Genomic DNA, 21,242 nt, shown 5'->3' with positions numbered 1-21,242 from the left:
GTCAGATCATTTTTCAAAGATTGCGGATAAAACCTCTGTTAAATGTCTATAAATATTCTATTGGATAATAGTTTAACATGGAAAATGCCATATTATAATTTTATTTATTCTGGTACGGTCTAGTCATATGAGCAATGGCATAAAAATTAATTGACATCATCATCCTACCAAATAAAAGGCCCATCAGTGGTAATCATACGGCACCATTAAGCCAGCTGGGACCATTACAAACCCACCTTTGTTAATTAAAAGTAGAGTTACAAAACTGGAGTTATTAATTTTCCGGAAAAATGTTTCTAATCTTTCACTTTTAGCATGCGCTAAAATACTAGAAATAGGGTAATAACCAGTAACAACAGAAGCATTGTTAGGGCTTATTCAAAACAAACACAATACAGTCATAGTGCTAACTTTCTACAAAACATTTACAACAAATTAAAAAAGTAATGTACAATTTAACAAGTATCTCTTACAGAACTTTTTACAATTAGACTGTAGTGGTTGGTTGCTCCAAAAATGTATTTTATAATATTTCTCAATTTGTCTAGAAATAAATTTCTAGTGTTTTGGTATTCTTCGCTCTTTATATCTTATTGCTTATATCTTATGTTTTGTATCACCAGTACGTTTTATACATTGGAGTGTGTTTTAAACATTGTAATATTATAAAACATATGCATTAAGAACATCGTTTTGAACTTAGTGTTTTATATGTAACTTTTGTCCAAATGGGTTACTGTATATATTGGCAATAAAATTATTAATATTTATTATTACATTTGGAATTCTGCAAAGGACTCCATCCATAATGCATGATAAGTACTTTTTACTAATTAGATTAGGAAATTTGTGCTTGAAAATTGCGTGCAAAGCCACGGGTAGCAACTAGTGTCAAGATAAAAGTAATGTTTTTTGTTCTCAAAAGGTATAAGCGTTATCAAGGAAATAAAAAACTAACAAATTCAGTTCTCTTTGACAAATATATATTTTTATCTTTATCAATTTTTTTTTAAACATAAATTGGCTTATTCTGTGATTAATCTTCAAATTTTTGTTAAAACTGGAGTTCATTTAAATGTTCAAAAAAATTGGTTAGAAGTAACAGTACCGACCCCTTAGTGATTTTTTGTACAAAATTATAAGATAATTTAACCTTTTTTCTTATAATCTTAAAAACTTTCATAAGGAATTCATTACTTTGATAAAAAATCGTTGTTTACTTATTTTACTCCATTATTTATTTTAAGAATTCACAATAATAATTGTGTAACCTAGATCACCTAAATTTTCAATGCTTATAATTTTACTCATAAGTTTATTTTGTGGCTGGTTAGTATCGGTTTACTTAACTTACAAAAATATTTCAAATTTAAACTGATCTCGATGAGGAATCGGAAATTAGATCCTCGAAAAACATTAAGAACTGAAAGGCCATTGAGGTAATGCAATCAGTATATTGCTTAAATATGATGCAGATTTAGATTTTAATTGAGATATTTTATTAAGAAGAGTTTTGTCCAAGTCCAAAACATAAAACTGTTTCATCCAGCATTTTCAGTATTAAGAATCTAGCTAAAATAATACTTTTTCATTACATGCTAATTACAATGTTCAACTCACCGAGCTGTTTCCGAAAATATTTGAGGACAGCATCCAACCCGGAAAAAAAGCTGCAGATTCTCCGATAGATCCTGCCCATATACGCCTAGAACATAATAAAATTTGTTACTGAGATTTTAAAAACTTTTCAGATTATTGAACCGATTATAAAATTATCATTATAAAAGTATATGTATTGATTTTCAACTACCACAAATTCTCACGCAACACAAATAGAAATAAAGTATCATACAATATAAAATTGCTCAAACTACAGTACGGTTGCTCTAGAATGAAAACCTACTTTCAAATTAAGTTAAGTTTAAAAAAAACTGAAAAGTGTAAAACTTGAAAATAATACTTAATTTATCCCATTTTATTCTTTAGTTTATTTGGCTATCTCTAGCAACTTTTGAAAAGCTCTGTATAATATGTAGCTGTCAAAAAATGTGTTTAATTCAAAAGAACATTTAGTACGGTTAAAAATGTATTTTTAGAAAGTTCATAATTTTAAAACCATGCAAGCTAATTTGAATTTAATGATTGTTTCCTAATCATTAAGAACTATCGAACCTACAACTTTCTACTCATATTTAATTAAAATGTTTTTTAGTTAAGTGCTATTACAGTTTTTTACCATTGTTAGGGAACCAGGCTGTAGATGTAAACTATGCCAACTGAACAATATGTTGTCACTATTTGTATCAAACTTCATATTTAAGAGATATGTAGAATTGTACGGATACTTATCTCTAACACTGATAGGAATCAATACAAAGAGCTATAAATAATTTCAGACGTGAAATCGGGCATGCTACAACTCCAACCTTGGCAAGCAAAAATCAATAAAAGTAGAAATTTTCTCTGCATGTAAATTTAATGTAATTAATTAGTTTTATGTAAGTGGTTTATTCATTTGGATTCATTTACATTTCAAGATACATAATTTTTTATGAAGTGGTTTAAGAAATGAAACTGCTTCTTTACATAAAAAAATCGTGAATCGTCACTTAGATTAAATAGGTTTTACGAATAAGTTAATTATTAAATAAATAGTGCTTCATTGTGTTTACTGTAAAGAGATATAAAACTATCTATATGTTTTACAGCAGCTAATATGCATAACGCTCGGGATAATAATGATTTGAGTTTTATGGATGTTTTATTACTGCCAGGAGGAAGAATGGAAATGAGAGTGCGAAAGAATACAACAGGAAAGGAAAGAGGTGATAGGATGAACACTGGTACATACAATACCAACTCCTACAGCTGAGAAGGTAATTTTATTTACCTAATGAAGTTCATTACCTTTCTCGAAAGAAATCTCGTAGTCGTTTCGCTACAGATTTAGAAAATGTTATATAACCTTGAAACCAAATCATCAGTTAGTAATGATGATTAGTAAATTAAATGCAATGCATATTTCGTTTAGCTTAAATTTAAAACATTATATTGAGGATAAAGTGGAGTACGTTTTTACTAATGAATTCTGATAGATCACATCCATAAAATTTAAAAAGAAATTTACATTAGTGCATGATATTCTTCACGCTATGAAATGAATACGTATACAATGCTGATACTTACGTATTTTGTGTGAATATTTATCAGGTAAGTGACTCCTCGCCGTGTGGGGTAACATGCTTCGCTCAGGCTGCATGAAAAATTTTAAGTCTATAGCTCATTTTATTCTCAAAATGTCCTTTACATAGATGTCTTAGAGATACATAAAAGAAACATTTACACCAACCCCCCCTCCCCTGGCATAAAAAAAGAAATTATTGCAGGCTTTAAAGTGATAGGCTTCTAAGACGTGCAGCAAATAAATTCCATGCACCATCATAGAACCAATTCTTGTCCGTGTAGATATGAAATCTTTCTAAAGTGATAAATGTATATTGTTCATTAAACTAAGTTTCATATCAGTGTTTAAATAATAAAGCTCTACACGTCAAGCTCCAAATCAATGATGTCGTATGTAATGTATTTTGGCTACAAATAGGAATATGTCGCATGTTAAAACCTCATATAATTGTACTCCGTTATTTATTCTACTATTTCTCGTAGCCATCATGACGTAATACCAATTTAAATGTGTTGGATAAAGCTCCTTAAATAGAAATGAAGCTTCATGTATAAGTCTATAGGTCAGTTTTTTTTTTTTTCAAGATATCTGTCTAACATATAGACAGAAATGACATATTTTCCATCCTCTCGAGTAATAGGCTTGGCTAACGCTCAGTCAATAAAATAATTTTCACACATAATTACAAAATTATTAAGTGAACTATGGTTATTAAATAAAATTCAAAAGGATATTGTATGATATTACCGCTGCAGGACAAAACTGTTTTTGTAAATCATGCTATACTGCAATACTTTGCTTAATGTTAAATAGCTTTTACAAAACGCCCGAATGTGTGCGGCAAATGTGGCGAGTGACGTGTACAGAACTTAGGAGACGTATAGGTGTGGACATAAACCGGAAACAAGTATAAAGGGATGGCCTGAGGTATAAAGTAAATCCGATCCATCCCGGATAAGGCTCACTTGTCCTTTCTCAGGTCCAGGTCGGGCTTCACCACATAATGTGTTCTCTCCCATAATGTGGCCTGATCTGTTGGTACTCTGCTTCTTCTTATTGTGTAGTCTCCTCAAAAAGAAGCCAATGAAAGTTCCAAACTTGATCCTCTACTTTAAAATGATTACTATTATTATACTTTCCTAAATTGCATCCTCCTGATTGATGCAAAGTCGTAATCGTTTTCTGCTATTACAATAATCAATATTTATCTTTATTGTGTTCATCACTTTTCTTAACAATCAAACTCATAACATTATTGGAGGTTTAAAATTTCATACGTCAATACTTTTAATTTTTGTAAAGTTTCACTAGTTCCCACAGGTTCCTGCCTACAAAACAGACAGTTTTTACCATACACACCCACAGAGACCACACCACCAAATTGAGGAAGAGATGAAAAATAAAAAAATATATTTTGTATTTTTATGACATATTTGTTCAGAAGACTATATCCTTTAGCCATAAACCGCTTCCCTTTATCAGCGAACAATGTGGCTAAGAGGTAATATTTGTATATATAGCAAGAATCAGACGATAAGCAACACGAGTGAAACTTTCTCAATGACATATATTACCTTTATTATGTATACTTGCTTTAAATTAATCAAACTATTTATTTGACAGAAAATCAAGTTGGATTTCATTAGAACTCGCCAATATAGGCTAAGTTTTGTATCTAATTAACCCAGGTATCTCTGAGCGTTCAACACCTTTCCCACCTCAACCCTACTTCTAAATTTGCCCCAATGGCCGTCCCACCAAAGCCTATGGACGTCAAAATAGTATGCTCATGATTTAAACAATCGGGCCGCCCATCTGACTAACCAATAGAAAACACTAGAACTTTATAGACTGTAGAACACTAGATTGTCACGGTCCCAGGGGATCCATATTTTGTTTGCACTGCAGTTACCCGTTATGGTTTCGATTTCATTTATCCGTTTTAATACACCGATTTTAAAGCAACAAAAAAGAGAAAAAATACATTGTTGGATTTTTCTCTTGTCATTTAATATGGACAATGGGCTACGGTAAATTGGCTTGAATTTGAACCGATTCGAACTGGACCATATCCTGTGTTAGTTGGAGCTGCGACGGGGATGAAATATCCTGTTGGAAAAATCCTAAGTGGCAAACCTAGATGTATCGACCATTAGTCCCCATAACCCCTGTATCCAAATCATTTTTAAAAACGCGAGTTCATTTCCTCAACGAAATTTGAGGCAAAACTCTGTACATAGTATTGCTCAATCAATCACTAATATGATACCTTATAACAATGTCTTGGATGTACCGTTAAATCCCTGTGAGAGAGTATTTTAAATTTTGTCCTTGCCAATCCTTTTGTTGAATTTTGCGCTAATGTGAAATAATGTTTTGCTTTTGTATGTCCGTTTTAGTATTGCAGACCTAGAGTATAAGAAGTGAAAAGATTGAGGAGATCCAAGAATGTCTAACTTGCTAACCCCTCAATTAAACATTAATGGGATCTGTATGTCATCAAAAAAGGTGCTAATTTCATTTTCCTTTAGGACCCAAGCTGGCTGATTGAGCCAGTTCAATCAAGATTTAGTACTCCAACAAGAGTTCCAGAATTTGAGAGTCGTTCCAAACTCTGTTCGAAAGGTGGGCGGTTTGCAAAAGTCCTCGATTGATAAACCCTATGTTGTGCAAACCCCAGACGTGATCGCCATGGAACCACAATGACCCCCTAAGTCCAAACCCGCCTATCCTAGCGTGCATTTGGAATTGAATAATTTTTATAATTTTTCAATTGATTTTGGTATCGTAAACCAATAAAACGATATAAATTGAGTTTACATTACAATGTCCTTCTCCTCTTTCTGAATACAATGCAGGCAGCAACGTGATTAAAGTTATATATACACCCCCCCCCATTTACATTATATATACACTTTATCATAAATGTTATAGAAAGCTGTATAATATAAATGTAAAAGTGGTTAATTGCAATGATTTTAATACTCTTTGTGGCAATGTATAATATACACAATACCAAACAGTGACTATATAGAACTTACTTGGAATAAATATCACCAGCTAGTTTTTAAAACGTATTTTAAAAAAAATAAACCCAACAGTGTCTGTTATTTTTTTAAACACAAGTTTGAATACTCGCTTTCAGGGAACCAATCGATTCATGAAGTAAAAGAGTTGGATTTAATAAGTATGGTAGAGAAATCTTAGTAGAGAAACGACTTTCTTAGAAATGAGTTATTGAAATATGAGTTATAGACGGCAGTTCCAAAGCATCAAAGGGGCCGTTACAAGGAAGAGCACACAATATCGCGCTCTGTTATGTTCAGTACGATATAAACTTGTTGCGGTTTGTTAACGGTAGTACAAGTCCGTTTTTTGTTTACATCAAAGGTGAATTATAATTTCATGACAGCCTCTTTTAACAATCGGTGATTTTTAGCTAGTTCTTACCCTAAACTATTAATAGTTGTTTACAAAAATTATTTTAAGACTGCATTTACCGTCCTGTTGAATATTAATTTATTTTTGAAACTGGACGGGTTATTCACGAGACTATAAATAAGCGTATCGTTCTGCTTTGTATTTTTTTATATATGTTCGATATTATTTTGCGATTTTTTAATGCTTGCCTACCAGGCTTCGGCATACTATGATTCATTCTACGATTTTGATTATTTATTTTAATCCAATCCAATGGAATTTAATTTTTGTACGATTACTCGCTCAACGGGTTTACTCTCACGTCTTGATACATTTACATACATACTGTAACGATTCACATATACTTTTAACTGAAATATTCTCCAAACTAAATTGTAAGAAATTCATTTATATCGTGTGAAAAATATTGTCCAGGGAGTATAAAATGTGGGGGGGGTGGGGGGGGGGGGGGGTGGGGGGGGGGGGGGGTGGGGGGGGGGGGGGGTGGGGGGGGGGGGGGGTGGGGGGGGGGGGGGGTGGGGGGGGGGAAACCCCACAAACACAAAAAACTCCAAAGCCTTTTTAGTTGAATAATTCTGATAAAACATTAAACATTGAATAATTAATAAAATGAGAAAATAAACTTTAATTTAGAATGACTTTTATGTTTGAAGAAATTCCCTTGTAATAACAGTCCACTGTAGGAAAGTTTTTTGCCGTTTCGAGATATGTCCAATTAAACTTTAGTCTATTGGGGTCACAAGACAGCCAATTACATTGGGTGTTCGGTAAAATGCCACGGAAGGATTCTCAATCGGGATAGCTCAAAAATCGTCAAAATCTAAACGCGACGTGAAACTTAATGATTACTACTCATAGAATTTACACACTATAATTGTAAACAAATTAAAAATAGTGGTTAAATTAATTAAACACATGGTTGTGCTATCATATAGCATTTATATACAAAGAACAGTTGATTAAATTTGTCAGTCACTTTTCAATTCATATTTCACAAATTTAGATACCAAGGTGGTTTTTTTTGCCATCTTAGAGACTAGTTGTGCGTAGCTCGCAGAGAGTTTTGAAAAATAATAGGTTATATTCATAGAAGAGACCATAATAATGTCCATGTAAAATTTCAGTACAATCGGCTGAATAGTTTACGCGTGAAAGAAACAAAAACAAACAATGTTACTTTCGCATTTATATTATTATTAAGATGTTAATAAGGACAAGAATAACGTTGGAATATCCCTTCCTAGAACATTTAAATCTCACACATAGACCAATTGGATGGACTACCTGACTCCATAATCTCTTTTAATCGTTTATCTCATCTACTGAAGTCATAGCGCTAGTTATATACTTAAGCTTTCTACGAATTATACAGTAAAACCTAAACCAAGTAATAACACCTTGAAATAGGGAATTTTTTGTATCAACAATTTTATGTTCTTCCTTTCTGTAAGGAGTCAACCTCAACTATAGGGCAGTTTCACTTAGCCGTTATTGTGCAACAAACCACTCAACGTAGGATTACTACTAGGCCAGTCACCGTAGACAAAAAAGCCATTAGGTCTAAATAAATTGTAGGGTGCTGAAAGTCTGGTATGCTACTAGGTCATATTAGGAAAGGTATTAAATAAAGTTTGCAACTTCGCAAATCTTTAGCTCAAATTTTAAGAGCCAAAAGAATACGTGTTAGGTACTGGATATCCATATGTAGCATTCTTCCTTTAGGAAAATCCTTTTTTAGCGGCGTTTTATTTAAACGCGGATTAAACACAATATAAATAAAAAACCGCAGTGCCATTAGAAGAGGAGTGCAGTAGTTACATCAAGGATAGATCGTTCCAAAATTTCAAATTATACGTCTAAATATATAAAAAATAATGTGAAGTAGTTTATCATAGTCCTCTCAGGTAAGTGCTTTGTAAATAAATGGTACCATTTCAAATAAAGGAGTTCCGAGTCCAAACAGGTCGTTTAACAATTTTATTCCAAAACAAATATTGAAAAGAAGATTATATTGAAGAAGGTTGGGTTCAACTTACTTAACTTAAGATAATTAAAATTGTCTAATCTTTACTCAATCTTAATCTCATTTTATAGTTCTTATATTAATTTTTTATTCTGTATCACTTTCATCTCTACTTCAAACAGGAAGGAGGATCATTACTCTTTACAAACAGGTTTAGGCTACCGTTAGAATTGGGAAAGACCAACTCTCAAAAGTTATGAGTATGTGATCCACATCGACTTTCCTTTGGCTTTGCGAAAGCACAACAAAAGAACCAGACAGAATGCTAAGCCTTAGATTTTCTTGTTACAGTAAGGCTCAGCATTCTGTCTGGATTTGTTAACAAATAAATCTATTTAATCAAAAATATTGAATACTGAGCTTTGGTCATATTGTTTTCAAATCTAAATATTCAATCTCACAACACTAGTCATTAAAATCTTCCACGAAGCTCTGTTTTAGTTGAATAATCTGATAAAACATTAAACATTGAATAATTATAAAATGAGAAATAAATTTAATTTAGAATGACTTTTTTGTTGAAGAATTCGCTTGTAATACTGTCACTGTAGGAAAGTTTTTGCCGTTCGAGATATGTCCAATTAACTTTATCTTTGGTCACAAGACAGCCAATTACTTGGGTGTTCGGTAAAATGCCACGGAGGATTCTCAACGGGATAGCTTTGTACCGGTGACCAACAATATCGAATAATACAAAAACAACATATTGCTTAATACCGTATTATTAAATTAAATTATTTAGATTTCAGTAATATAAACGTATACTGCAATTTGACCTACTCATTGAGTAAGAATTATTGTGGAAACTGCACATAGAAAAGTGCTATTGTGGTAACAACCAAACCCTCGTGAGTATGAGTATTTATTGTACCAATCCTAACTTCTAGAGCATGTTTTCGTCGTTTTTATATTTTTTCCAATATATATATATATACATCTAATCATATTTACAATATTAATGTATAATTGTAAATACTACAAACGCCACAGTTTTCAAGCGAATCACTTCATCAAATTATACAAACTCATTTATCTATGACATTGTTTAAGCAAATAACAGCTATTTCCGGACATTTGCCATCGTTCAGTGAAACAAGAAATCAGTAACACTACGTTTCGAGATCTGCAATATGATCTCTTCTTCAAGTAATAACTAACCTAGACGAATGCAGACGTATTTTGACCTGTATTCTGTAGTTCAGTTTTTATGATTAGTGAGGTGTATAGTTTTTTATTAAGTGCGTGTTTTTAGAGTTAGTGAAGTTGACAAACAACATGGTGGTTGTGATTCCTGACTTAGATGTGCCACAACGCTTTGCTATGATTTGTTTATTTTAACCTAGTTTGTAATTATGTATTAGGTTAGTTATTACCTGAAGAAGAGATCAGATTGCAGATCTCGAAACGTAGTGTTACTGATTTCTTGGTTCACTGAACGATGGCAAATGTCCGGAAAAATCCTGTTTCCTTCACAATCCTTCCATCGTCAAAAATAACCTTCAAACAAAGAAAATAACAGCTGATTACCTTACAAGGGACAAAAACTAATGTTATAAGATTTTCTTTGGAATCTTATTATAACTCAGTAAAATAAGGCAAATAAGGACGCAACCTCGGAATGAAAGATAATAAGCTAAAAATGTGCATACGTCTTTATTTTGATGGTATAAAGTTACCTCAAAAGTCTCATATAATCACGTATACGCGACTTAAGATATTTAAGGTCAAAGGTCACGAAAATCAGTTTTTTGCAAATATCTCGTTTCCCTTAAGCTAAATGACTTTGAAGATAGTTAGAGAAATTGTAGAACGTACATTAACAATTCTCTTCAAACTTTTATTTATTGTAATTTTACTGTACTTTCAACCCTTTTTGAGGTATACAGGCGCAAAGAGTAGGGTCCCTAATCTTTGCCTGTATATACGATAATGCGAGGTCAGCCAGTAGAATTACCTCAATAAGGTGAAGAGAATGTTTCGTTCTACAATTTCTCTAACCACCTTCAAAGTCATTTAGCGTAAGGGAAACGAGATATTTGCAAAAAACTGATTTTCGTGACCTTTTGACCATATCTTAAGTCGCGTACACGTGATTATATGAGACTTTTGAGGTAAGTTTTATACCATCAAAATAAAGACGTATGCAAAGTTTTTAGTTTATTATTTTTCATTCCAAGGTTGCATCCTTATTTTACCGGACTATACTTGAAATAGTCATCTTTAAAGTTAAATAGTCGTTTTAACGAAAGTTCATTATAGAAATGCTGTAATTGAAAATAAATAATACTAATAATAAAGATTATATGTATCAATTACAATAGTTATATCTGCCATTTTCATAAACTCAGAAAAGCAATTACTCAGGATACGTTCCTGAGATAACCTATCTTAGACAGAAATGATCTAAGAACTAGAATCTTCAAAGTGCAAGGAACCTGCAGCGACCTTGAAGTACTTAAAGCAATAACAATTATTAAGCCATAATTTTCTAATAAATAGCTCATAATTTTAAAGCTCCTACTGCTTTTAACGTTTGTAAACCATAACGAATTGTCAAATTTCTAAAATAAAATATATTTTTTAGATAATGGAATTTAATAATATTGGCTATTTCATTCTTCGAAATCAGCTTCTGAATGGAAGTGTGCAGTTAAAAATGTAGAATTTTCAATGATAAGCTCTGTAAATAAGTTTTAGTTTTTTTACAACATGCAGTCAATGAGATGATTTTAATATTTTGAAAACTGCCATGATGATGATTAAAGAAACCAATAACCGTGGCTGAGCGTAATCGAAGCTTCTGATATAGGGGACTGACATGAGCACCTATCGCAGCCCTTACGATGTCCCAGACTGATATAGTTATGTGGTACGTGTGCATACCTGTTGCTGCGGTGTTTATCGCTGATTCCTGAAGGCACTGGCGACTTCAACATAAAAGTCATGTCGGTCAACTCGTCATAGTGGCAAAAATATGCGTGCGGCCAACCAAAAGGTTACCAACCTCCTTAATGGTTTTATTTCATTGTTTGTATCAGTTTAAAAGTTATAAAGTTTACTTATTCATAGCTAAGCCTAGAATGCTCTACTGACAAGATCTAAGTGCTGGAGTACTACCCGTCCGCTTTCCTGAGGATTGTGGACTGTGATTTATACCCTGTGATAGCTGTATAAGTGTTTCAATGTGGCCTTTTTGTTTTTTTTTAATTTTTGTCTTTAAAATTTCATCGTATTTATTTCGAATTAAATTTTTTATTAACTAACTGCGAGTTATATTTCTATGAGGAACCCACCCGATTCCGAGTATGATTTGGTATCACAAAGGCCATGACCAATTATTATTTGGTATTAAACCAAACTTTGTCTATTGATAATATTCCTTTATGGCAGTTCAAAATTGAAATAGTTCATAAGTTAACTAGATATGTTTTGGCTAATCTACTTTTTATAACCCAGGACAATAGAGGAGAGGTTGTAGTTATATCTGAGGCAGGAGGAATTTATAAAGTTAGAATGAGTAGTTATAAATAGTTATTATTTAGTAGCTTTCTTGCAGTGTTTACAAGTTTAAAACATATTTAATAAATAGTTTGTGCACGCGATCCACGTCATCTTAACTTAGTGAGCCGACCTCTACTACGATGGTGTTGAGCTTCCATGTTGCTCTATTGTACTGAGCGTGCGGATGGAAGTGTTACTTTGTTGGCTCATACAAAACCGTATATGTTCAGGGTATAGTATGATAAGACTCTCTACCATAGAAAGAATTAATCAATTTATAGCATTTTTATTTCTCAAAAGGACGATCCAAGAGAATCTGTTAAAGACTTTAATGAGAAGATATGCAAAGTTATAAACTCTTTTAGGACATGTGATGTTATGTAAACAAAAATAAACGTATAAATTTGGCAATTTAAACAAGAACAAAAAGTTTTTAAGTAAGGTTTCACTTAATTCGTTCATCACATCTGGTTAATCTATTAGAAATAACCCTTGTGTCGCTTTCAGCTTGTTAACCTGCTAAAATTAATGGCGATTCGCCAAGTTCTGTCACACACCAGTTAAAAAATCGACGTGACTGTTGTAACAGCTAAATGTTTAAAATTCAGTTGATATTATTATTTTATTTTATTTGATTGGTCAAGAAATTATGCAGAGTAAAATATTTCATTAGATTTGATAGTTAAACCACTCTCAGTGCAAAACAGAGGTGTACAACTTTCATTTAGAAAATCCTATGAAAATTGACCTTGTTAGCTGCTAATAATAGAAAATTTAAAAATTGTTAACCCAATACTTTAAATGTATTCAGATAAAAATATATAAATCTTGTTTTAGGAATTGGCCTGTGACGCTGAAGTCTCTACCAGTTACTATCAACTGGTAACATTGGCTCACTAACAAATAACATTACCCGGACAGAGTCTATTAACGGGAATTAGTACATTCCAAGCGAAAACGTTCTGAATGTAATAACTTACAGTAATACCTCCCTTACCTAGTGATATTTGTGTAATCATTTCCCAAAATCATCTCGGTAGAATAGAAGATTATCAAAATCCAAAATGAACCTGACACCGACAGAATACCAACCGTGGTTTGTACAAGAAATAAGAACTCGTCAGGCTCTCTCTGTGGAAAAATGTACATTATAAATATTATGGTTTGGTTTCAGGACGAATTTTGGAAATCGAAATCGGCCACCTAATTTATCGTTAAGTAATCGATGACCTTCTACTTCTTATTTTTGCCTCCATTTAAAGCATAGGCCCAGTTTAGTTTTCTGTTTACCCTGTCTGGATAGTTTTTTGGAACGCGTGGGTAGAAGCTGAGAGAAAATTTGCGACGAGTAGGCCATATCCATCAACAAATTCAATACACCCCTCTTACAAAGAGCCTTTGAAGTCTCTGAGCTCAATAAACTTGATCCGAGCCAATGAAACTCTTCCTTCATACGACCCATTTCAGGTCACTTTACACACGCGACAGTTCTGAAAACCGTTTCATATGTTGAAAGAGAATAGCAATTACCTAAAAAGTCGGGGAAATGTCAAGAAACGCAGTTAAAGTGTTCGTTAGGAGATATTTCAATACTATGTCTTAACAATGAGTATGTTACTAATAGAGGTTTCATTATTTTTCTTTGTATTTAGAAAAATCAATAATGAACTTTAAATTTATCAGAACCTATTAGTATTATTGCATGGGAATGATAGATAGAAAACGCAGGAATATACAGAGTATTACAGTGTTACGGAGTAAAGGGATTAAAAGGCTACCAATAGAGCTTTAAATCCTGTAACTACTGTATCCTAGTACTACAAATGATTGACATTGAGCTACAGTAATATTACATTCGTGGTGATAGTAGCTTTTAGGTGTTTACTGATTTGTTTACTACACAATGAAGATGTAAATAATACATTCCAAACAACGCAAATAACACTAATATATGTATATAGTTTTCATAAATAACCTGAGCCTAAATGGTTGATAATTATTGATGAATAGAGTTGCCTGCCAAAATAGAATCGTAGATCCTTTCTTTTCGGGCGAGAATAATTACCATTATATCATAAAGCCCTTAATTCCATTTCATCCAATTAAATACATTTTACTAGGGCAAATCTATGTAGGCTTTAAAGTTATTATCTATGCTGTAAACTAGATCAAATATAAAACTGAATTTCAGATTATGTAATATTTCAGCTGACCTAGTTGGAGCCTGTTTATTAACTATTTCGCTTAAGTATAAAATGTTTATTAGCTAGTTTGTGTCCACTTCATATAAAACATAATAATGATTAATTATAACGTCAACTAGAACTGCTTGTGAAGCTGAAACTTATACACAAATACATATAGGTACTGTTCTTTTATGCTATAAGCTAATCCTCTTCACTTTACTAGGGTGATTCAAAACTAAACGGCAATCTCTCGAGAGCTTATTCTATAGCTAAAAACAAGTAAAAAAGTTCAAATAACCATATGCCCGGAAACGCTTCGTTAGCGAGTTACGCCTAGCGAAAGATTTCGCCCGGATTTCAGAACCCTTGGTAATTCACATGAATCTTTTCAGAATTAAATGTTCTACAAATCTGTTTAAGAAAAAAATGACCTTTATTTTAACATTTATGGAAGTAATCTTACGTTAAACACAAAAATGTGTTATTTCTTTTGCACCAATTCTTGTGTTTTACGTAAGATATCTCTGAAAGTATTGCATTTACAGCTCTGGGACGAATTTTAATAAATTTTGTCAGATATAAAAACATAAAAAAACAATCGTATTTGTATCTTTGTAACTACCTTTACCATTTTTTATACGGCCTGACTTTACCAAGGGTTCTGAAATCCGGGCGAAATCTTTCGCTAGGCGTAACTCGCTAACGAAGCGTTTCCAGGCATATGGTTATATGAAACTTTTTTACTTGTTTTTAGCTATAGAATAAGCTCCCGAGAGATTGCCGTTTAGTTTTGAATCACCCTGTATAAGAGCCCTTAACCATTTATTGTCAACCTCTAATCTTTAACTTCACAGTTCAAGTGCGAATATTGATCTCGTTGGTTGTTTAAACCAGTAATACGTACATCTATCTGAACACTTGGTGATATTTCCAACGTTTATTATGTAGTCTGAGATATTATGTATTGTGAAATTCATAAATCATAACCTTTTTGACTATATTACATCCCGTACATAATATAGGTAATTCCAAATGGTTGTCCGAATTTTATATTAATATAACATCATTAATTATTACTAACTATCTCTTGTTAATTTTTAAATGATATTTTATGAATATAAATATCCATATTATCAATTCAAATATATTTATTTCTGAAAATATAAATTTTTAAAGTTTTTCTAAAACCAATTTAACTATAGTTTTTATGTTTAAACTTTTTCTTCATTTAAAACGGTGATGTGATTTGTAATTAACGACCGAGAAGATTTTAAGACAGAAGGCTGTGGACCAAACATTGTTGAGTGTTTCCTGCGACCCGTTTCCTGCTTAAACTTCCTCCTTCTCAACTTCACCTTCAGGGCTGGTGTTCAGTTTTAAACTTTGGGTACTGTCTCAAACTTTTTAATCCCCATTACAAGAAGTGTTTTTGGACCAATAATATACTGTTGTAATATGCTGCAAGTGTCGAGAAAACAGAAATTTCTTTTGAATTCCTTTTTAAATATTATAAGTTATTTTGATGAGCATTCTCAATATTAATATTAGAACCATCTTAATTCAGAGGATCCTTGTCTAACCCATACATTACACACTCTGTGTTTTTTTCTCTGACTGTATTTAATATATTTTTATCACTTTCACGTTCATAAAATAAATAAAAGGGTTTGTTTACATGTTCTCGACGTAGAAGAAAATATATATCTCCTTGTTTAATTATTTTTAGCATCTAATATTTAACATAAGTTTAATAATAATAAATATACAGTGTCGTGCATGTATTGTATTAGGTTTTTTGCTTCCTGAGAAAGATGACGGATTCCGATTCTTAAAACTTTGTGTCATGTAACGATAGAAATAGCCGGAATTGTATTATCCTATCAAATCACACATCATCAATAACAAACAGTAAGCAAATAATTGACGTTGACGATAAGATATTGCAAATCAATGTAGGCTAATCACCCTTACTCCAAATAATTTCCCCTGGACCTGATATTTTTTACTTAGGGTTACTTAATGCTTAGTTGACTGTACTGAACTCTCCCTGATTCCCATATCTCCCATATTCCACAGGGAATTCGTCTGATGCAGACTTTTCCTAAGCGTCACAAGCTAAGCTGCTTATACCTACCACAGTACTATGTTTCGTCTTGTGGCATTAGTAAATCCTGCCTTGTCGGAATTCTTTGGACTGGTCCTTTAAACTTTTTTTGAACCTGGTGTGATTAATTGTTGCTATTTAGGTTTGTTTGTGCTTATTTATTATTGTTTATTATTAGTAGTATTATTAATTTTTATTATTACTATTGAGTCAATCGTCTATTAATTACTACTTTGAACTTTTGTATTATTTTTATTATTTACTAGCTGTTACTCGCGGCTACTTCGCACGCAGTATTCATAATCGAAGTTCTTACAAGTAATTAAAATCACTTATATAAGTAGGCATACGTCAGTCACATATTACTGTACTTCAGTTTTCATGGTTAAGAGAGTCAAAGTTTAATCTGAAGCTTATATCATATTTTGCTTGTGCAGGAGATCTGGTTTAAACTAATTATAGTTCACATTTTATTTAAATTTTTGCGGATAATGAAAAAGACTAATAAATAAGCAAGTCTAAAAAAAGTTTACTTTCATCCCTTGCCATATACTTCCTGTCACAGATATTTCACATGCCATAGGTTAGTGTGTCTTGTAGTCCCTTAAATAAAAATATATACATAGGTACAACTGAAAAGCCTACAATAGTTGTTTCCTAGATTAGCGCTTACCAACACATGTAGTGATTCATTTTTAAATAGTATATTAAATTGGTTTTGTTATTATTGTTGATTATAATAATTAGTGAGTATTAGTTATACTTGTTACGTATTAATTGGTATTAGTTATAGCTTGTGGCTGTGTTTGTTATTTTATTCTTTTATAAATATTTTAAAATAAATATTTTCAATAACTTTTTCAGGTAACGGTTACAAATTGAAATATTCGTTATTCAGTGTAATGTAGCAGGAATCTTGTAACACAATCAAGACAGTGTAAAAACGGCCTGCTCAAATTGGTTTTAAATCTTTTAGGTCGTAACACAAAGCTATTTGCATATTAAGTACATATAACAACTTCTTCAGTTAAAGACAAAATGTGCTTAAACGTGTTTTGAAAATAACTACATTAACGTAGCTAAACCAAATACCTGTCTCAAAATTTTATTTGATAATATTCGAAATAACTTAAATAACTATATAACCAATTACTCATAAAATTTCATAAATTCTAATAGAATATTTGTAATATTTATAAAAAAACGTACTATCCCTGTAGGGTATTGTTTGTTTAATATACAATAAAACTAACTCTTAAACAGACTGGTTGAATGTATAAGACGTGCAGGATGTTTAACGGAAAACGTTTATGGCTCTTTGAAAGACATTCCATATAATGTGTATGCCGATTCTGGTTCAAATCTATGGAATGAAGGTCATTCAAGAATGTTGTAACGTCCACTCCGCTAACTAATGGGCCCCAAGCATCCTGGATTAAACGAATTCCATTGGATATTTATAGTAATTTTGATTAAAATCCATGCAAACTTAGCTCTTAGTTAAGAAACTAGTTCTAATCTGGAACTCCATCCTCCTCAGTTAACTATATTTTTGTATTAGTATAATATCCACGACGATATTTTATTGATTAGTAAAGAATAAATTATTAGTGTGATCGTTGTGATATTTGTGATTATAAAGTATAATATAGTATAGTATATGTATATATATATATATATATATATGTGTATGTTTGTAGTGTAAGCACTATGTAATAATATCGAATTTGCTAGTTTCTTATTCAGAATAGTGGATTTTTCGTATTTATTAAATATTAAAATATTGCGCACCGTTTCAACCTTTCGGTTATAAAATCTGAGGCGTTTAGATTTGCTTTAATTCTTTTAAGAAACCAAAAGGATAAAACAATTGCAGTAGGTGTTTAAAAATAATTTTCAAACTAAAACCTGAATGAGTAAAGACGACTGTCTAAAACATTTCCTAACGAAAACGTTATAATTTTAATAAATATAAGTTGTACGTAAAATGGTTCTTAAGAACATAAGAAATATAAATTGAGCAGCGAAATATAACACATTTCTTATGATCTCAACAACCACTTTCGGTGAATAAACATGACAGCTTCTATGTAAGTTTTCAAAACCATAAGTAATAAAAGAAAGCATTTAAAATTATAATATCATAAATACTTTCTCCTGCTTGTTAAATACTTTGACTGCTTGTTTCCTGGAAAAAAAAAAATAAAAGAACAAAATGATGTTATTTTAAATGTGTAACCACAGTTTGAGCTATAGTATTTAGAGTTACTTTTCAAAGGCGCTAAATATTTTGATAGGTCTTCAATAGATGCTGGATTAAAATTTATAAAACGACTGGAGATTTTTATGAATTAAAATGGTAATAAATCTAGAAAGTTTGTTTTAAATGTATCAGTACTGTCCGGAAATATAAGTAACAAAACGTATTGTGTCCCAACACCTTATCTATACTAAACTTACGTCCAACGATGTTTATATGGTTATGTGTGATTATTTACCACAAAGCAGTTGTGAATTTGCAGTCATCCTTTAATATTTCCTAATAAAACTTTTGGAAAAAATTTACTTTTTTGAACGGTTATTGTACCGATTGTATTAAATTGTAGTTCTGGGGTAACTGGTTACCGGTGGAGGGAGTAGGCCCAGGAGAATGATAAGGACTGGACAGTACAAAAGAGGCTACTATCAGCGAGGCGCGCATCGCAGATGGGAGTGTTTGATAACGAAGTTGAGAGGTGGGGTGAGGTAGACGTGCCGTCTCAGTTGATCGGAAGTAGTAGTAACGAGTAGTCTTTGAAAGTGCTTAGAGTTATTCTTGCTAATCGTCATCGAACCTGCGGGTAAGTGAACTTTTAAACTGGAGTCTAGTCAATATTCATTCTTAATTATTTTGAATAATTTTGGGTAAAGAAATATTGTAAAAAATTAAATTTAATGAGAATTTATGAACTTTTCCTTTTAATCTGTACAATATAAAACTTGTTGGTGCAGTGAGCACATGTATATAAAATGTTTATGTAAAAATACTAAAAGAGTTTTGTGGTTGTTACAGATGCTTTCAGCAACATAAATTCTAACACTGGAAAAGAAGTAATAGTTAAAGTAAAGTAATGAAAATTAGTAACAAAATAAAATTTAATTTTGAAGATAAATTAAAGTGAAGAATTACCAGATCAGATTAGAGTGTGAAAGTTTTTGAATTTTGAAAATTGAATAAAAGACAAGCTGTAAGAAGTTTGTACTTTTTTGAGTGACAAATATATTACAAGTTTGAATTTAAAAGTCAACAAGAAGTTTTTTATTTTAATTTTAAATCCAGTAATTAATTTTCAAGAAAGAAGTTTTATTTTAGTTTGAACTTTATTTATTTCAGAAGATGTTCTTTTCCTTTTTTTGAACCTCCACAAAAATTTAAATTTCAAAAAATAACCCCTCATGTGCCAGTAAAACTGTACATTATAGTAGATTTTAGAGTACGTGTTAGTACATATAATTTTGAAGTTTAACACAACAATATTTCAGCTCAGACTTTCAGCTAAATGTTAGTAAGAAATACAAAGGAGTAGACGTACTTCCTTCATGTTATACAATACATACTGCAGTATAAATAGAACACGATTCAAGGTTTGTATCCTATATTAAAAAGCGCCCCCAGTGGCCAGTATCAAACAGTTATAATACGTTTAGCGATTGAAGAACAGATCCATTCGTAACAAGGTCAGGATTAAAATATAATTAAAGCAGTATATTTGTGAGTAATTGCTGGAATATAAACAATGTTTGGACATTTGTAGTCATGAAATTGGTGTGGCTATTAAGTTCTACAAATCTATTATGCCGCTGCCCTTATGTTAAAATATCCTTTGTAATAAGTTTTGTACTGAGATTGTATAGGGCTCTTTTCTCTCCTTGCCTGGAGATTATAGTATTTAACATAAAATGTTGCATACTTTTGTAAATAGGTTGTTCGTGCTCGTATTGTAAATGAACGACAATGCTGCAATGCTAAAACTTTAGTGTTGTAGTTTTTATTTCCTGGAAAACTTAAAATGAACGCATTTGACCAATTGCGATTTATTTTATTACCGTTTGAAGAGACAAATCCACTATAAGTAAACAGTTTTTCTAAAATCTTTATGAAATATTGAAGACATATATTATTATTTTAATAATTCCAGTATTAATTCTTACTTATTATAAATAGATAGTTTTTGAGTATGTTAATAATACGGAAAAAAACATTTAAAAGTATAATAACTTGTTATAATACAACAAAGAACGAAGTTTCGAAGACTGCAGCTACTTCTTCAGAGGTTAATTACTGAAGAATAAGTATGCAAATAAGTAAGCTAATTAGTATAAAGGATAAACGCATGATCAAATTGAACGGCAAAATAGTTGCGTGTCAAAAGTAAACATTTAGAACTCCGCATCACGGTGAGAGAAGCACAGACGTAAAAACTTGAAACCTGTATACCACCGTAACACGGGATACGCGCATCACAACAGTTAGGATGAGAATGACCAGGAAGTTTCGTGTCATTATGAAGGCACAGCTCAGCGACTGTAGCCTATAAACAGACAACAGGCAGGATAGCGTGATCTTTGTCAATTAAAGGAGCAAGCCTCAGTAGTTGATTCTGCCTTGTTTCCCTGATACATACACTTTTCTGAGAAGACTACTTTTGTCAAAAGATAACTAAGATGGGTTTAATAATAGTCTTTAAATTTATAGTAACTTTGTTTTTGATATCTGCATTACAATACTGACCAATCACAGCATTCTTAATATTTATTCAAATG

This window comes from Homalodisca vitripennis, chromosome 1 (assembly GCF_021130785.1).
Source record: "Homalodisca vitripennis isolate AUS2020 chromosome 1, UT_GWSS_2.1, whole genome shotgun sequence".
In the NCBI taxonomy this organism is placed as follows: Eukaryota; Metazoa; Arthropoda; class Insecta; order Hemiptera; family Cicadellidae; genus Homalodisca; species Homalodisca vitripennis.
Note: the sequence above shows the minus strand (reverse complement) of the source record.